Source organism: Gymnogyps californianus, chromosome 2, assembly GCF_018139145.2.
Source record: "Gymnogyps californianus isolate 813 chromosome 2, ASM1813914v2, whole genome shotgun sequence".
In the NCBI taxonomy this organism is placed as follows: domain Eukaryota; kingdom Metazoa; phylum Chordata; class Aves; order Accipitriformes; family Cathartidae; genus Gymnogyps; species Gymnogyps californianus.
Genome location: NC_059472.1, coordinates 167,249,704 through 167,263,473, shown reverse-complemented (window position 1 = coordinate 167,263,473; position 13,770 = coordinate 167,249,704). Strand labels below are relative to the sequence as shown.

Here is a 13,770-nt window from a genome sequence, read left to right as displayed (position 1 = left end):
GGTAAAACGCATTTCTCGGCTGCCAGCCGTGCAAGCGGCAGAGCCCAGCGCCGCTGCTGCCAGCCCAGCGTGGTGGCAGTGCCTGGGCGACAATGCTCGGTCACAATCTGCAAAGGGAGGACGAGATGACCAGTCTTGGGGAAGGGAGCTGCTGGCACCGGTTGCTGCAGGCACTACGGCTGCTTAAAATGCACCTGTAATGGGCATATAATGGTGTGTAATCGAAGTAATACCTGTATGACTAGCTTCCCCTTGGAGAGATCCCAAAACATCCCTGCTCCCAGGCTCTGCCTCCCTGCTCCAAAACCGGCAGGGTGACCGTGTGACAACGCTGGTGGCTTTTGCCTGGTTCTTTCTGCACTATACTGATGCCTGCATCCAAGCAAGAAACCAGATACTGCCCTGGCCTCGGAGTCAGCGTGTCCCTGGGGTGCATGGGCTGGGCACCACACGGGGAGCAGCGCCCCGACCCCCGGTGTCCCCGTGGAGGGGGATGTTTCCCCAGGATCCAAGGCCCTTCCGAACGAGCGGCTCTTGGAGAAAGGGAGGTGAAACCTGTGGTGGCTCCTGGTTCACAGCGAGGACCAAGCCCAGCGTTTCCTCCATCCCTGCCCAACGTCCAGAGGCGGCATCTGCCATCAGGACGTGAACGCCGGAGGTCGATCTGGCAGCTCTGCTGAGCCAAGGCCACCCGGCGCGGCCATGACCGAACCGAGACCTTGCTCTGGAGCTGACGCTGCGGGAAGGCAGCGCAGAAAGCGGAGGTGAGGAGGGATGCGATTGATGGCAGAACGAGGTGGCCTTGCGGAGGGTCAGCCAACATCTGCGTGCTCGGGGCCGCCGCTACGTGCAGCTCTTTGCGAGCCAGAGCTTGTGTAACGCTGCGTCTTGACCGATAAAGCAGGTGGGACTTGGCCTGAGGTCTCCGGTCTTCGTTCCTTCAGCCTTGGTGGGAGCAGCCCAGGGCCTTGGCCAGGCAGCAACCGGGGAAAGGCCCACCAAGGCTGGGACTGGTGGGACAGGGGTGCAGGTCCCCTGGGAGAGGGTTGGATGCAATGGTATCGGGCAGGGCTGCCAGCATGGGGACTGTCAGAAAGCCTCAGAGTGCGACGGCTGCAAGAAAGGCCCTGCAAAAGGCCGGTTTGTGGGGGGTGCTCAGCCCCAGGAGACGAACGAGCAGGGGCTGCCTTTCCCTGTCCTATTTTCCTTTCCTTTGCTCCTTCCCTGCTTCTTGCTCTGGTTTCCTACCAAGACCTGTCTTTTCAGGGCCACTCTCCTTTCTGACACCGCCTCTTTCCTTGCAGGGCTCCCCCGGGATTTCAGGATTGATGCTTGGCAGCAGGGAGCTGTGCCGGGGGTGACTGCCGGGCCGGCAGCACTGGTGCGAGGCCGGCTGGCTGTGGGGCAGTGGCAGGCTGGCTGCCTTCCGCCATTCCCCTTTGCCCCTGCTGGCACCGGAGCTGCTGGATCCTTTGCTGCAGACCTTGGCCTGCCCATGGCTTCCTCCACACCACGGGGAAAAGATGCTAATGACTTTGCTCGGTGCACCTGACCCTGCGGGTGCCCTGTGCCCAGGGTGCATGGTATCCCACCCCATGCCAGGGCCATGCTGGCAGGAACAGCATGGGCATTCCTGGAGGAAAAAAGAAGATTCCTTGGCCTCTGGGTACCACTTGCCCCTTCCCCTCGGCACTTTCCCTATCCCTCAGCCTGCTGCTCTCACTTTCCTTCCAGGGGAGCAGCCCTCCTGACCCAGCCCAAGCCACGTGCTGCTGTCCCCTCTGTTCCCAGGGCTCCCGGTGTCCTGTTCCCCGCAGCTCCGGGTACCTGAGTAACCTCTATCCCCTGCACCGAGCCCCAGGGCTCCGGGTGCAAGGTCCTTACTCCAGGTCCACTCTCCCCCCGGTACCCGAGGACTCCTGGTGCCCAATCCTCCTCTCTCAGCCCCCGCGTCCACCCTGTGCCGCAGGGCTCCCAGCGCCTGACCTCCCTCAGCCCCGCCATTCCCCGGTGCACGGTCCAGGTCCGCTCTCCCCGCTGAACCCCAGGGTGGCCAGTACCCGGTCTGCCCCCTCCCCCGCGATCCCCTCTGTGCCCCGGGAGCCCTCTCGCCCCCGGCCCTGCCGTCCCCCTCCCGTGCCCCCCGGTCTGATTCCCCCCCCCCCCTTCCTCCCCCCTCCACGTGCTCCCGCCGCCACCGAGCCGCTTCCGCCCTCCCACGTCAGCGGCGGCGCGCCCGCCCCGCCGAGAGGGGGCGTGGCCTGACGGCCGAAGGGGGCGTGTCCAAAGCGCTAGGGGAGCGGGTTGGCAGCCAAGAGGCATGGTTGTAGCGGAAAGGGCGTGGCTATGCCGGCGGAGGCGTGGTTCTGCGTGCGGGGGCGTGGTTGGGGGGTGGCGGTGGAGGGGGCGTGACCACGCCGGCGGCGGCGGCGGCGGCGGCGGGAGGCGTGGCCGGCGTTCGGCGCTGCGCGCGCGCGTGGGGCCCGGCGGCGGCGGCGGCGGCAACGGGGGGAGGGCGGGAGGGGGTGGGTGAACCGGAGCGGGAACGACGGGCCGAGCGGAAAGGTTTAGGGTCAGGAAGGCAGGGGTGTTTAAAACAAACCAAAACCCAAGATAAATTTAAAAAAAAAAAAAAACCAAAAAACCCAACAAAACGGACTTACGGCCGCGAAGAGGTCAAAGGTCGGAGGTGAGGAGGAGCCGCTTCCCCGTCGGTGAGGTGAGAGGCACCGGCAAGCGCGATCGGTCCCCGACGGACACCGAAATATTCCCCCCCCCCCCCCCGCTGCTTCCTTCCCTCAGCGCGGTTCCCGCCGGGCCTGGGCGCGCGCCTTCCCCTCACACACACGCACGCGCGCGTCCGCGCGCGTGCGTGTGTGTGAGGGGAAGGCGCGCGCCGCCGCCCCCCCCCCCCCCCTTAACGGCCGTTTAACGGTCGCTCGAGGACCCCCCCCCCCCTTGCTCCTGAGGGAACCGCGGCCTTTAGGCCTCTCCCCGGCGGGAAGCCTGAGGGGAGTCCCCCCCACCCCGGTTGAGGGGCCTCCCCTCCCCTCGTGGGTGTTTCTGGGGGGCGGTGGGGGATTTGGGGTGCACAGAGGAGGCCGGTGGGTGCGGAGAGGCCCGCTGGATGCTTCCCACCCCACAACCTGTGGTGCTTCAGGTGCCTGTTGGATTTGGCTGCGGAGGGTGGTGGGTGTCGTCTTCGGGGGTTGTGCGGATTGCGTTTTATTTTGCGAATGTGCTTTCTAATAATTAGCAAGAGTGTGGGTGTTTAGCAAAAAGGACAAAGATTAATTTTCTTGTTTGCAAAGAGCAAGGTGCTGTGCTGTCCTGAGATATGCAGTAGAAGGGACTACCTTACCCGCTTGGCAGCTGAGGATGAAGAAGCAAGTGGTGTTTGTGGGAAGGGAGGGAGGATTGGTTGGGTACTTGTGCAGAGGATCTGCTGAGGGCCTGGAGTCGCAACCGCTCTGCCTGCAGGAGGATTTGGAAGGAACTGGGATCAAAACAGAGAGTGTTTACTGCTTAGGAAACCGGGAGTCGTGAGCCTGAGGTATTGCTGTGCTGGAGGAGAGCAGGGAGCAGAGAGGGAGGGAGGGAAAGCATGAGGAAACGTGTCTGAAAGAGGGATGTAGAAAGTTTTGGTGGGGCTGATGGGTCAAAGGCGGTGGGACGGGACTAAAGCAGTAAAGAGGGTGAGATGAAGGAAAGAGTTAATCATCTCTGCTGCACGTGGAGCTCAGGAGAACATGCTTTATAGAAAAGAAGAAAAATGACTGAGTACATAAAGGGAATGGCTGAAATGTGGAGTAAAATACTCTGCTAGGTTTGCTTGGTGCATCGGTAGGTAGTTACCGACCACTTCAGAACCAGAACTATTCCGCTGCTTTGGTTTTATCGGGACTTCGCTCTGTGATGACGGCGTGGTGCTTGCAAGTATCTTTCACTCTGGCTAATCGCCCTAGTCTTTGGAGTTTGGTTAATATTTAGGAATCAACTTCCTTGTATGGGACCAGGTGAGCATTTCTAGATTATTTTCTAAAAATAATGAGCAAGCAGAGGAACTGTTTGAATCGTGAAGTGATGTGGTTGTGGTTTTGCATTTGGGAGAATTCCGAGGAAAGGACCATTGCCTTAATGCCAAAATTTCCTGAATGCAATGTCTGCTTATTTTTCAGGATTGTTGCAAGAGAAATTAAGTTTCCTTTCATGAAAGGAGCAAAGGTGAGGCATGATCTCACTCTTTGTGAAACCTAGAACTGTTATGACAGCATACTAGCATGATAAATTTAGGATTACACGAGCTGTTGTGTAATGCAGAAAAGAGATTAGCTGACTTGAATTCAGAAGAAACGAAAACACCCTGAGATTTTCATTGAATGTATGACAAGTTGAGAACTGTGCTGTTAGCCCCCGCGTCCTTCCACCAAAACAATTCTGCTCCGTATTTTCAGTTACAAAGCTTAACTTCGTACAATGCTGTTTATTTTTCCAAACGTGATTCAAATATAGCATCACAAAAGAGCAAAGAAGAATCAGGTTTTGTCTCAGGAGCATTAAAATAGTTTTTTAAGTGTCAAAATCTCAGTGATGAATGAATTCGTCAAGCTCTCTCTGAAGACAGCTGTTGAGTTATTCAATGTTATTGTCATTCAGTGGGTTGCTAGGCCTGTCTGTCGTCAGAGTTCATATAATTATGCATGGAAAAGTAATTTGGTTTTTTTTTTCCTCTCTGATGAGCAAAGAGTTTAAAAAATAGAATAGGTACAGCTTGATGAACAAAAATAGTTTTACCTGTCTATAGCGGAAGGTGGTAAGTAATGAGTGGAAGGGGAGTAGCAGCAGTACAGCAATTTCAGCAAATCTTGTGACCTGGGAATTCTCCTTTCTGTTCTCGCTGCGGCCAGCTTTCTGTGCCGCGCTCGTGGAGCTGACAGACCTCCCTTGACTGTCTGTCCAGGGAGCTGCAGGCAGCTTTCTCCCATTTTACAAAGAACTTTCTACAGCGTGCTCTGGCAGCACAGAGCCCCGGTGATGGGGAGCACGATCCTTTTGTGCCGGGTGCTGTACTAGCAAGGAGGAACCGATGGCGCTTGGCCCAAGGAACTCGGTCTTGAGTCTAAAACGAGACCGGAGGTAGATGTAGGCTGAGCTTTACAAGCATTCCTTAGCTGTAATATCTTGTGTTATAGTTCCTTCAAAACTTGTACGGGGCGTTAAAGGATGAGAAAGAAAGGTCTTAAGGAACGCTAGGCAGCTCTGTTGTAGTGCAGCCTTCTGTTTCAACGTCTGTAAGCTATTACTTCTCACAACCAAAATATCAAAAAGAAGGTGGAGGAACAGGGACTTAAAGGTGGTTGTCTTCAAGTGAATCTTTTAACTTGTGTCCTCAGGTGAAGGCACAGCCTCGGTGTTTCAGAACGGACGGTGTCCTTTCTGTGTAACTGGGTTCCCTTGGGAAGAAAATAAAATTCTAAGGCTCCTGCCAGTAAAAGAGTGAGTTTCAGCTGCAGCGAGAGCGCGGTGGTGAATGAGGAGGGGAGGAGGGTTGCATTTCTTTGGTAAAAACTGAATTAATCTTGTATGGACCATTGTGATAAAGATGCCATGGGAATAATAGTTGTTTGTTTTCAAAAGACAATGTCTGAGTCAGACTTTCAGACTTGTTGTCTAACAGCGTAGTTTGGGGATTGTTTCGCTGTTGGGAAGAAAGAGCTTAGTGATTTTGCTGATCCTGAGTTTCTAATTGGTGATTATTAGAAAGAAAAATATTTAGTTCTGTGTGATGCTGGAGATGACAAAAGCTCCCTTCTCGGATGTTGGGCGTCCTGGTAGTTTGCTTATTCAGGCTTGCCAAATGTTACTTCTGTAACCTAGAACCTGCTGAAAATCAATCCCACGCAAATGAGTCGCCTTACAGATGCTTGTGTTCACTTGTGCCTTCTCAGGGCGCTTTTCAAGCCTGAAAGATCTTCAAGTGCAGACTTACTTGTTTATAATGAAAACTGTTCTGATTACAGGTTTGGTGGCGGTTTTTGTTAAGGGAATGATGCAGGGAAATATGTGCTGAAGTTTACCTCTTAATTTTTGCTTTCTGTTTCACGGACTATGCGGTCAGAGGTGTGTTCGTTGTCTGTGTTCGTTGTCTCCCTTATTTCTGTCACCGTTAGCATCCTGCCTGTGAGAGGATACCTGATAATTAGATGATGGAGACAGCCAAAACTGCCAGCGTTCAAGAGTTCAGAGTGAAAGCACCACTGAAGCTCTAACGTTCGAGAGCTGTAGAGTGGGCCTGTGTGGAACAGGAAGCATTTTTCCCCAGGGAGCCAAAGGTAGACTTGTGTTTTTCTGCCAAACCCAGAAGTTTTAGAAGCTCTTCTGTTGACAGCTGTCAGAAGGTTCCCAACCGGTACGACAGAAACCAAGTCTTCCTTCAGAAATGGGAAGACTATTGTTTTGGATGTTTCCACAACGTATTGTTCAGGAAAATGATAGTGCTTAATGCATAAACTTAGTTTGATCCAACTCTATTTGCAGTTAGTCAGGAAACTTCTGCCCGTGAGAGCTGGACTTTCTTATAGAAGTGTGTTTTTAATGTGACAGGGTGCCTTACTCAAAAGCTATTTCTGAGGTTTTTTTGGGGGGAATTTTCTTCTAGGAGGCAAATGACCCAATATAAGCTGTGATCTTGGTAAACCAGAAAAATGATACTACTGTTGCATCAACAGAGATCACCAAAGCTAGCTGCTGAATTAAATTCAAAGGACTGCGGGAGCAGCAATGAAAATGGTGGTGACGCAAAAGGGGCTTGAAACCTCTGTGCTGTCAATGCAAATTTCAGAAGAGTGCTGTAGAAGGAAGATACCTAAAAAAGCTCTTCTGCCCTTCCTCCACTAAAGTCAGAGCCAGGACCGGTTTCTGCATGGTGGAGGGACTGCATCTCTGCGTGGGGAAGTGGAGCAGTACGTGGAAAATGCAGAAGTCTGCTAGAAGTATTTACGTAGCTGTGGTTTACCTGGGAAGGGTTTTGGAAACCCTCTGCCTCTGTGGCACCCAGGACTGAAGCAGCGACCTAAACATAAGCAATGGTGTAGTGGGCTGCTAAATGAACTACATTTCCTTCTGAGGAGTATATTTGCCTGTTATGGGCACTTTTAAAAAAATGTTATTGTCCAATTTAACTTTCCCTGCCCTGTAAAACTGTTGAATGAAGTATGGATGTTAAGCATTTATCATGGCACAATCTCTTAAAAAATAGTTGCACTAGAAGGTGCTATTCAGATATACAGACAAGACCATCTGTTTGAGAAATAAAACTCAAAACCATACAGTCAGAATATATGGGCCTAAATTAAATAGGTTTTTGTTGCTGGGGGTTTTTTTTGGTTTGGTTTTTTTTTTTTTTAAATACAGCTAATTAAAGGCTAATTCTGATTTCTGTCCTGAAGGAGAGTTTTGAACCAGGAAATCTATCCTTTGCAGGGACAGGAGCCCCAGCTATAGATAAAGGAACAGGAAAGAAGTCATGCTAGTTTCAGATACTCATTTGGTGAGGTAAATGGGTAATTGCAGCTGCAGAATTTTCGAGGCAAAAAGAGTGAATCTCTGATGGGTGTGTTGTGATGATAAATGACTGCTATAGGTACTTCCCAGTTATGTGAACTTTGTCTCAAAAAAGCAGTGCTGGAGCTGAGTAGAAATCATATTATTAAAGTACTAATTGCAAACGTTGCTTTCTTTACTTCTGCAATATGTGGGTTATTCAAACCGAGAGGCGTTTCCGTTTTTCGTTTGAAGAGTAGCAAGACCACGTAAGAAGGATTAAGATAGAAATCAAACCTGACTATCAGAGGCCATCAAGGGATACACAAATTATTCTGTGAGTGTCTTAATAGTAATAAGACGGTGGAGGAAAGAACATAGAGGAAAGCTTACTGTCCAGTGTCACTGAAACTGAAGTGTTCAGTATCTTTTGACTCTTACTGAAGACCAAAGTCAGCTGGTGAGCAACTAATACTAGTGACAGACTGGAAAAAAGAAAGAGCAGGTTTGCAAGCAGTCATTTAAGTGAGATATTTTCATCTGTGTACTTAAAGTACAGACTAAAAAAAAACTTAAAAGCTTTAGTAGGCGTCTTTTGAGAAATGGAAAATAGGTGATGTTTTGAAAGACTTGAGAAGAGCGAGCAGTTTGCGTAGGTGAAAGAGTGGGAAGAAGAGAATGGGGAGTAGTAGTCATCTTAAAATCCTGCAGCAAGTAGTCAAATGATTTGTAAGCACCTGAAAGATTACAGGGAGCACATAACAGCCAGTGCTGGTTTGCCACAGGTACTTTCTTGGCAAAGCAAGTTTACTTCTTTCTAGGGTAAGATGTCAGGTCTGTTTCTGGCTGCAGAAACAAAAGCTTTCATATATCTTGAATTCAGTAAGGTTTTAATTTTTGTCGTAATAAGATTCTCAAGTAGGTGAGATTTAAAAAAAACCAAAACACAGCCTAAGAAGGTGCTGCTATAGGATGGAGACAAACGTGGTTAAATGAACATACTTAGAGTACCAGTAAAGATCTCGTTAAAACGGAAGGCTGTATTGAGAGGGTTACTGTGGGGGCTATGGGTTTTCATTCATGACTTGAGTGGTAGAACAGACTATGCATGTTAAAGTTGTAAATGACACAAAGCAGGGAAGGACTACAAATACGCTATATGACAGGATTAGAAATGGAGAAAAGGATTTGACGACTTAAGTGTTGCCTGAAAAATTGGCTACAGGTCAATAAGGACAGTGGTGAGGTTTTGTATTCAAGCAAAAATAACCAGCTGCAGGCATTAGAATAATTGATTAGGTATAATCCAGAATTAAAAGAACCTTTCACCTGCACTGGTGACCAGTGATCCCCTGGGGGGAAAGGAGGAGGGGAGGCAGAAGTTTTGTTTGGGTATATAAACCAGAAAATAAATGGCAGGTTATGAGGTAATCCTTCCGTTCCACCCAGTGCCGGTAAGGCTTCACTGGGACACCCCGTGACCTGGTTTTGGTATGACACTGGAAAAGTGACATGAACCAGGTGGAGAGACTATGAAGCAGAGCAGTCAGTCTCTGGAAAGCGTGATCAGGGAAGGCTGTGTGCCCTGAGAAGACCGAGGAGAGACTCGAGGAATTTACTCTTACAAGTATTGCTGCTGCGGCTGTCCTGTTCTCCATGCCCACTGAGAACAGCACAGAAGTACGGGTTTAAATAGCGGAGAGGGACACAGGTAAAATGTTAAAAAAACTATCTAAAGCTTAGCACTAGAGTACGTTGCTTGGGGTGGCTGTAGAGTCTCCAACTAAATGTTTAAGAACAAGCTGGATAAACATCTGTTGGGAATAATTTGAGCATAACTTGTGGTGCTCTGAGTGAGGTGCATGAATTAGAGCCCTCAAAGTCCTAGCCCTGTCTTCTCTCACGCGTGAGCTGTAATTACTAACGAGGTTTGTTCTGTGCTGCCTGCGCTGCGGGTCTCTGACCATGACTGGGTGAGTGCTGGGGCAGGATAAGCGGAGTAGGCGAAGGGCAGCCTGCCTTGCAGTTAATGCCTTTCACTGCGGACAGAATGAGGCACGAGGCACGTCAACTGGAAGAAAAAGATTGTGTCCTTCAGTGCAAAAATGTGTGTCTGGCCTTGTGTGCTTCACAGAAAGCTGTCATCATTATGCGGAAGTGTTTATCTTGATTTTTTGCAATTTGCATGCTTTAGCAGGGTGTGAGGGCTGCTTTGGGGGGGTTTGACTCTTTATTGCTACTCCATAATATATGTAGTACTTGGAAACTTTTCAGAAATGACACTGAGGATGGATCTGACAAAGTTACCACTTCATGAATGACGTCCAAAAGCGTTCTACATATTTCATATCACAAACAAGAGGCATGGGCTAAGATGTTAAACTTGATCTTGTAGAGAGGTTTAGAAAATGGCATTAGTAGAAATAGTAGCTGTAGTAGAAAGACAAGCGTATTACAGGTCTGTACTCGGTGAGCTGTTCGTGTACTCCTCTCGGAAGTCTTGCATGAAGAGCTGCAGTGATACGCAGGCTGTAGTGATTGTTACAGAAAGAGCCAAGCAGATGACACCGTTCAGAAGGAAGTACAAATGTAGGCACAGCTACTTTATATTACAGCGATGGAGCTTGATTAAGACCTACAAGAAGGTAAATAACACCTAATTAACACTTGGAGTCCATATTATTTTTATGGAAATGAATTTTCCCCATACTTCAGAAATTTTAAAATCTGGGTTTAAAATGCCTGACCAGTGCATTCATATAGACAAGGTATATGCTAAAAAAGATCAAAGATGCTCTTTGTTGGTTACTGTTTGTATCTTGGAGTTAATTTCTCTACAGCTGGAGTCAGGAACTTCCCGAGCAGCCAGGGAGTGAAGAGTTGATCGAATTCCTCAGTGTTTGTGCCTGGCCACTGAGTTGGGGCATACTGCAACAGGCCAGCATGCTCTTGTTGAAGTGAGAGGTGGATTTAATGGTAAAGCTCTGATATGTAATTGCATGTGGGTGTTGCATCAGTCTTTTGGTATTTTTAGGAGAAAGTGATTCCCTAGCCATTTGTTGTAAAGCAGCTACATTGATTAACAAAAAGAAGCGGATTATTCCAAAAGTGATCACGTGAGATGCATTGCATAAGGACAGCTGCTGGGTCAGACTGACGGTCTCTTTAGGTTAGTAGCTGGTTTCTGAGTGTGGACAGTATTTAGTACAGGGGAAGAGTGTACAAACAAGACAAATATGTTGGATACTGGCAGCCAGTGCGATGTTCAGGAGAAGTGGCTTGTGGCCGAGGGGCTTCTCGAGCCAGAGGAATGCCTTGGCTTTGTGCTGAATAGTGCTTCATGGCTCACTCTTCCAAAAATTTGTCCGCTTGCTTTTTTAACCCATATGACATAGACAATGTCCTGGGGTAAAGATTTCCACAGTTTAACTGTGTGTTTATTTTGAGCTGCCACTTTGTAGTTTCGTTTGATGCTGAATTATTCCTGTACTGAAAGAGGCAGCCCTCCCCTGTTCAGTTTCCTCACATCACCTCTGTTAGAGAAGTCCCTTGTATCCATTTGCTGATAAAATCCTTTCCAGGTTGCAGAGTCTTCCCATACTTTTTTGTTTTACGGAAGCTGCTCCATATCTTTGATCATCCTTGTTGAACTTCTCTGTACCTTTTTGAATTCTCCTGCGTGTCCTTTTTGAGATGAGGAGGAAGAGGAAGAATGACCAGAACTGTGTGTAGCACTTAGTGTGTGCATAGCACAGATTTACATATTAATGTAATGATTACTGTTTGTTCTCCATTCCATTCTTAACGATTCCTAATATGCAGTTTGCTTTTTTTGACTGCATTGAGTTCACAATTTCAGAGAATTAACGATTAGGACCCCAGGACCTTGTTCGTGAGTGGTGATAGCCAGTCGAGAATGCATTCCTGTCTGTGTAACATTGTTTTCCCCATATGCATCATGTACCGTTCATTGGCAGTCTCTCATTTTGTTGCCCGGTCACTTGGTGTGGAGTTTTTCCTGCCAGCTCTTCAGTAGGCCTGATCTTTGGCACCATGAATAACAGACAACTGAACGTGTTATTTATGTCAACATTGCACCTTTTTTCCAGGGAAATCGGGAATACGTCAAACAGCACAGTTCCCTATGGGACTGTCTGATACCTCCCTCTATTAAAAGAATCAGACATTTGTTACGATCCTCTTTTAACCTCTCTTATGATCAACTTCTATCCATATGAAGGCCCTTCCCCTTTATCACATGACAGCTTAGTTTTTTTAGAAGTCCCCCTGTAGGGAGTTTTCTTGAACACATTTTTAGTAGTCTAGGTAGACTTTCTAAATTGGTTCTCTGATCTATATGCTTGTTTATTCCTCTGGAGAAGTCAAACAGATTTGTGAAGCTGACTTCCTCAATGTCTGGTAACTCTCCTTCCATCAAACAATTTTGTTTGCTATTTTCTACCAATTTCTTTAGAATATCTGCCTTAGTGATCTGTAGTTTCCCAGATATTCCATAGTAAAAGTAGGAAGAATACTTCACCTTTCAGCAACCATATTGGGACAAAAGGTTACGTGTTACTTTAGCTGTTTGGTGTTGGAGTTCCTCTGGGTCTCTTGCAATAATACCCTCTGGTCTGGGACCCTGGCTGGTGTAATGTCTCGTTCTGTAACCCCTTCACTGACACGCCAAGCTGTGATAGAGCCTGATGTCTGTCCTAAGAGGATTTCAGCATGGAAGCTTCCTCCCCCCCTGTAACTTCTCCTCTGTGAAGATAAATTCAAATTTTATTTAGCTTTTCTTCTGTGGTTTTCTGTTCTCTCTGTGTTCTCCCTCTATATCCTGATCATCTGTTGGCCTTACAGACTCTCTGGAGGCTTGCTGCTCAGGTTATCTGAATTAGCATTTATTATTAGTTCTTATGCCTCTTCCCGGCAGTTCCTCAGACACCTTTTTGACCTGCTGTATAATGTTCTCATGCATAGCGTGCAAGAACCTCTCGCTATATTTTCCTCATTTGGACACAGCGTCTGCAACTCTTCACTGAATTTTTTGATACGTGATAGGCATTTCTTCTGAGCTTCCCATGTAGTATCTCTAAGTAGCCTCTGTCACCTCCAAACAGATTGCTTTTCTAATTCCTCTTAAGTTTTTTTTAAACACACTTTTTTAATGTAGTTCCACCCTCCCACCTTTTTTTTCCCCTTTGCTGTTATGCAAAGCAGTGGGTTTTTATTTGCAACTCTGTTATTCCTGGAAAGATACAACTTTAGTTGTCAAATGAGATTTTCTTGTAAAAGCAGAGCCACTGTCCAAACCTGCTTCTCTGTGCTTTGTTTGTTGGGAGTTTTAAATAGAGAGTTAATTCAAGTACTGCTTAGGTCTGATCCTGTTGAGGTGGTGCCACACAGGAAGGAAATCAGACCTAATGCTGTCTAACCAGATGATAGCTCAAATCTTTGTTCTTTTTTATTTCTGCTGAACCTTTTAAGGAATTACACTACAGCCGGGTTCTGTATGCCCTGCCATGACAGTACCAACAGGGAGAAGTGTACTAAAGCCACACCACCTGCGTTGAGCTTGGCTGACAAGGTACTAGCTACAGAACTAACCATACAGCAAAAATAACGTTGGGAGAACCTTTAGTGGACTGAATAATAATGAATTGGTGTTGATCTTACTGATAGAGAAGTTCAGTGTAAAATGTGTTGGATGGCCAGTTCTGAACTCAATAACTTTTTTGCTAAAATGAAGGAATCGCCACTTTACAGTTCAGTACAGTCATTGCTAATAGATGGTGGAGGAGGTTTACGAGGCATTTGAAAAAGTCTTTTTTGAAAGACATTCTAACTACCATTGTTTAAAGTTTGTGTATTGCATGGCACTTGAGAGTTTATATCCTTTCCAAAACTCCTGGTAGTTTTTAATTATAGTGTTATAACTGTGGACTTCTATTTATCTAAGTAAATGTCTATTTTCTGTAGTAAAAAATTCAGAATTAAATTAAAAGCCAAACACTGCAATCTGATTTGTCTCTTTTGCCTTCTTATCTCATTAGAGTAGGAGTTTAGTACTCAGTTGCCTAAGGCCTGGAAAAAATAGAACATTGTGGTTGCACTTTCAAAATTCAGTTGCAGGTGATAGATTGGTATTGTGGAAAAAATCCACCTTAGCTAGAAATCCTCTGAATAGTTCACTGACAGATGAAGCAATTGCTTTCTGGAGGGCGT

General features: G+C 47.5%; 1 protein-coding gene across 1 annotated transcript in view; it reads left to right on the top strand.

Annotated features, from left to right (window-relative positions):
- Positions 1-2,595: 2,595 nt before the first annotated feature.
- SCAP (SREBF chaperone) overlaps positions 2,596-13,770 on the top strand; it is a 64,105-nt gene continuing 52,930 nt past the window's right edge. Inside the window, 1 exon segment of the mRNA XM_050890956.1 lies at positions 2,596-2,719. The gene's annotated coding sequence lies outside the window, so the exon portion shown is untranslated.